This window comes from Lipotes vexillifer, unplaced genomic scaffold (assembly GCF_000442215.2).
Source record: "Lipotes vexillifer unplaced genomic scaffold, Lipotes_vexillifer_v1.1 scaffold1192, whole genome shotgun sequence".
NCBI classification, from domain to species: Eukaryota; Metazoa; Chordata; class Mammalia; order Artiodactyla; family Lipotidae; genus Lipotes; species Lipotes vexillifer.
In genome coordinates, this window is record NW_006778701.1 from 198,472 (window position 1) to 204,523 (window position 6,052).

The window sequence follows — 6,052 nt, forward strand, 5'->3', positions numbered from 1 at the left end:
GGTAGCTGCAGCAGCAGCCTTAGCATCTCAGGCGTCCACGCTGATAGCCCGGGCCCATCTTTGGAGCTCGTTTAGGCTGTGCTCTGAATCCCCTCTCCTTGTGCAGAGAAAGAGACTGAAACAATGGTCTCTTTCCACTTAGGCAGATCCAGACTCTTTCCTGAACTCCCTCCCAGCTAGCTGTGTTGCACTAGCCCCCTGCAGGCTGTGTTCACGCAGCCAACCCCAGTCCTCTCCCTGGGATCCGACCTCCAAAGCCCAAGCCTCAGCTCCCAGCCCCACCCATCCTGGCAGGTGAGCAGACAAGCCTCTCGGGCTGGTGAGTGCAGGTCAGCACCGATCCTCTGTGTGGGAATCTCTCCGCTTCGCTCTCTGCACCCCTGTTGCTGTGCTTTCCTCCATGGCTCTGAAGCTTTCCCCACGTCACCCTCCGTCTCCACCAGTGAAGGGGCTTCCTAGTATGTGGAAACTTTTCCTCCTTCATGCTCCCTCCCAGAGGTGCAGGTCCTGTCCCTATGCTTTTGTCTCTGTTTTTTGTTTTTTCTTTTGCTCTACCCAGGTACATGGGGAGTTTCTTGGCTTTTGGGAAGTCTGAGGTCTTCTGCCAGCATTCAGTATGTGCTCTGTCAAGTTGTTCCACATGTATATGTATTTCTGATGTATTTGTGAGGAGGAAGGTGATCTCCATGTCTGACATCTTGAACGTCCCCCCTCTGTCTCGAAGTTTTAAAATTTAATTGATGCCTGGATCTAACACCCAAGATTTTGCTTTAATTGATTTGGGGTATAGCTTGGATCTCGGGAGGTTTAGAAACTCCAGAAGTGATTCTAATATTGTGTTTATGCTGGGAATCACTAGTCTGAACAAGGGTCAGGAGTATTCACAAGGAGGATCTTCAGGGTAATAAATAAAGATAATTATTAAAGAATGGCATTTAGTATAGCTGGGACATCAGACTCTTCCCTGTCCCAGCCTCTATAGAAAGGGGGAAATCTTGAGCCTCTTGGTCAAGTCACAGAGTACTCTAAGCAGTGTCTGTTTGATTTGCACAGAATACACTGAGACAAATTCTGTTATTGGATATTATCAGTGGATGAATAACTGTTGGTGCCACAGAAAATTGTATTCCTGGAATCTGTTTTATAATGTTTGGTCCATGAAAGATGCTGTTTTATATGGAAAAGGATCCACAGACTAGCAGGTTTCATCAATGAAGTACACAGCATCTCAAGACTGTTGGGGTAGATGGAATTAAAGAGATGGTCTATACAATTTTCTCATTTTAATTAATATCCCCAATAAAGAGACTCTTGCCTAAAGTGCCTAGGAATCAATTTTGCCAAATTAGATTGGTCTCACATGAAAGGCACTGAAAATTGGACTCAGACCTAACTAAGACCAGAGCAGAATACAGTTGTATTTCTTTTTCTTATTTTTTGTATGTTTTTTCCTTTTCCATATACATTTAAATAGGAGTGTGTAGAGAAAATTATTACAAATTTCTAATATTTATGTGTTTCACAGAGATCAGAGACACATATATTTTGGAGCATGTTTTCTACTTTTAAAACATAACTGAAAACATAACTGTTTCCAATTATTTTTCATGACATAAAAATAATCGAAGATACAAAGATGTATCTGCTTTATATTCAGAGAATTTTCCACTCAGTAATAAATTTTACTTTAAAAACTTATTTTACAGAGCATTACTGTTATGGATGAATGTTTGCGTCCCCCCCAAATTCACGTGTTGAAACCCTGCCCCCCCCAATGTGATGATATTGGGAGGTTGGGCCTTTAGGAGATAATTAGGATTAGATTAAGTCATAAGAGTAGAGGCCTCATGAGTGGGAGTAGTGTCCTTTAAAGAGTCAAGAGAGAGCTTGTTTCTTTTTGCTTTCTGCCAAGTAAGCGTACAATGAGAAAACAACCTTCTATTAACAGGGAAATGTGCTTTCACCAGAGAATTCATGGCACCCTGATCTCAGACTTCCAGCCTTGAGAACTGTGAGAAATAAATTTCTGTTATTTATAAGGCACTTAGTCTTTAGTAATTTGTTATAGCAGCTGAACTAAGACAATTGTTATTTTTCCCTTTGCTCCCCCACTTTTTTCAGTGTGGATAATAGCTCCTTTTTTATATTAAAAAATATTGCTTCTGTTCCTTTCACTGTGTGGAGCAAGAATATGTTTAAATAAGTACCATTTAGGTAATTAGTTCTTAAAGAGAAGCAAAAAGAAAGGCAATAAACTGTACTTATAGGAAATCATGTCTATTCCTTCTATATATTATTTTTTTAATCTTAAAAATCTTATATTTTAATAAAGCAAGAAGGCAAAACAGAAATGATTTTAAATATAAAATTCTATCTTCAGTTCCTGAAGTAGGCATAGTCAATAAATAAACAGATTTCATTAGGGGAAAAATTGTGTTTTTCAATAGGAAATCTTAGTTATTTAGGCTTTTTAAAAAACTATTCAATACTATCCAGCTAGATATAAAATGTTCCTATCAACAAGCAGCACTTGTATAATTTTCCAGAGGTATGTTTTTGGGGAGAGTGTTTAGTAATATACCAATCTGCAAAGGAAATGCCATATACATTACATGGGTAGATTTCGGTATCTATAGCCTACAGCAAGCTCTTGGTCTATATCCATAATGAACAATGAAATCAGTAATTGATTTCTGTTACTAACTCTTAGATGACATGTATAACTTGTTATTTCTTGTTGTAACATTTTCTAGTGTATATATCTCACTGTTCTAATTAGACTGTAAAATCCTTGAGGACAAGAAATGTCTTGTCCACTTTCCACTTCCCATAAATACCTAGAACACTGTCTGAGTCTGCCAAGCTAATTATGCATGTTGCATGAAGTTGCCTTAGAGTAGCTGGAGTCTAGCCAAAAGGTCACAGAATTTTGGTCATATATTACCTTAGGAAAAAACCTTAAGAGATACTCTTGTTCTTAAGCCTGATTTTGGCATGCTTAATATTAATACTTTTTGTTTTCAGGCAGATGCTATTCGGGCTTACATACATTTCTGTTCTTACCTGAAGACTTGTAGTATGTCCTGTCTTACCAGGCAAAATATAACCTGGTTAGACCTCATCCTCTGCCTTCCACAATTCGTTGCATTCCTCTCCTCCTTCTAAATTCACCTCTATTCCCATCAGTGGGTACTTTTTCAGTGCTCAGGATGAATCAGTCAAATAAATAGAGAGGAATAATATTCAAAATATGTACTAGTTATGGCACAGGCCAAATCTTACCAAGTTGAGCACTAAACAAAGCAATGCCAGCCACACTTAACCGATACAGACATATTGGTGCACACTGAATAGATCTCACCCTTGAAAATATACAAGTTCATAGTAAAACAAAAGAACTAGAATCAATTTTGAAGACTGTATCAGTTTCCTATGGCTGTTGTAACAAATAATCAGAAACTAGACAGCATAGGAAACAGAAATTTGTTCTCTCACAGTCCACAGTCAAGGTGTTGACAGTATTGATACCTTCTTGAGGATCTGAGGGAGAATCCCTTCCAAACTTCTCTTCTAATTTGAGGTGGCCACCAGAAACCCCTGATGTTCCTCAGCTTGGGGCTTCATAATTATAATCTATGCCTCCATCTTTATGTTCTTTATGGGGTGTTCTTCCCTGTGTGAATCATATTTCCCTCTCTTTACTCTTGTAAGTACACTGGTGATTGGATTTAGGTTCCACCCTAAATTCAGGATGATCTCATTCTGAGATCCTTAACTTAATTGCATTTGCCAACATTTTATTTGCAAATAAGATCACATTCACCAGTACTGGGGGTTAAGACTTGAATATATCTTTTGGGGGGACACAATTCAACCCAGTACAAAGACCAAATACTTTCCAGGTATTTTGCATACAGCCATATATTACATTTTAGTATCATTTTATAAGGGAATATTACTCTCCCTGCTTTCCATATGGGAATATTAAGGCATTTGAGTGCCCATCAAAATAGTAACTTAAAATTCTAGAATTAGAACTTAATTCATGGCTAAAAGTTCAAGCTTTCTCTCCTATACCAAGCACAGGAACTGAAATAATAGAAATAATATAATAGATTCAGGATAATCTTGTAAGTAGGAAAAAAGACAGACAAATATTCTTTTATTTTTAAAATTTCCATTTGATTTCAAAGATACACTGAATTTGATCATAGATTTGGAAAATCTGTTACAAGCAGGTGTATGCTTTCTTTTTCCTTTTTATTCTTAGAGTAGGAGGTCTTGAAAGCAAAGAGGATCGTTATTGGAAACAGGCTGCAAGCAGACACCTGACTAGAGAAGGGGATCAATAGGAAGCCTGGCTGAGGGGAATGAAGAGAAGTGTGATGACAGAACAGCTCAAGCTCAGTGTGACATTTCCATATCTGCAGAACTGTCCTCCTGCACATTTGCACTGGTCTTATCTCCGTATTATTCAGGGGCTCTCTCATTATTCCCAAGCCCTTTGAACTGTTTATTTATTAATGTTTCTAAGTATTTTATTCCATTGTTCAGTTTCTTCTTGCAACTTTTTGGTACTGTAAGCAAGATGTGTAAGATTATATTAACATATATGAGTGCATTGTAAACACAACTTTCAATTGGCATACCAAATGTACTCTTAGTTTCTAGGATATGCATACTAATCTTAAAACATAAAATACTCAAACGATTTCTAAATAACAGAAATATCTGAAATAAACTTTTGAAAACATGATTGAACTATTAAAAGTAAAATTCATATGATAAAGGAGAATAATTTTAAAAGGATTTCAAGTTAGCTATTCATTTTCTCTACAGAAAACAAGTTCAGTTTATAAAAATTAAAAAAAATAATTGCAGAAACTACTGAAATTTGAGATTATTTGGAGCACTCTAAATCCTCTTAAGAAACTGTGGGTTATAAAATGTGAACACAGACAAGTGCCAATATAAATAAACTTGGGTTAAGATTTGAATTTTTAACTACAAATTATTTTCAGAGTTGAGCATATTTACATTTTTGAAACAAAATCTTCTGTAATACAGTATTTGTGTCAGAAAAATATATTAAAACGTGCTTGTGTATTTTCAAGACACTTTCTATTTACAGCCTGGAAGAGATTAAGTTATGGAACTTTAGTGGTCTTGATTGAGTTCAGGTAGCAAAGAATTGTGTATAATGATACATTAGTGTCCCACTGTTCAAACCTCATAAAATGTATTTAGGTGCATTTCAACATTACACATATTGCTATTATGTCTGTTGTAGCTGAACAGAATTATACTAGGTAACTGACTAGTTTGAGAGCCAGGCATGTCTTGTTTTATTCTGCAGGAATGAATGCTAAGCTCCAAATATGCTCCTCCTTTTCTAATTATACCGGGTAGTTCCACATTTTTTTCAAATGGTTGTGGGGATCATACACTTAAGTTAGAGAAAAACAGTGTTCTCACAAGTGTTATATCTCATATAAATGGAAGGGTATTTGTCCCATATTTTTTTTTAATCTCTGTGGAAGACTCTGCCTTCAACCCTTAAACATGCAAACTCAGACATGAGCAAACTCAGACATGAGTGTAATCACTACACACACACACACACACACACACACCATGTAGAAGTGACGGATGGTTGAATTTTAGGTGATTGTGGTCATCTGACCTCTGCTCATTCTCCTTCCTCCTCCTCCTCTCCTTCTCCATCTAAACCTAGACAGGACACTGAACCTGGAAAGGAAACACCAATAGTGTGTTCAGGATCTAGTTCTATTCATGCTTTCATTGCATGTTACATATTGAAAGGATTGAAACATGAGCCTCTTAACCTAAACAAAACATTCTTGTGCCTGAGCTTAATGCATTTGCTTTTCCTTAAGAAGGAGGTTTGGAATGAGTGAAAATTAAAGTTTCAGAACAAAAGGCATTAATAGGAGTTAATGTTTGATAAGTAATGTCTATTGTAGGCAGATGTTTATATTTTTAATCCATTTATCCTTATTAAATTATGTGACATAATAGCTTTTACATGATA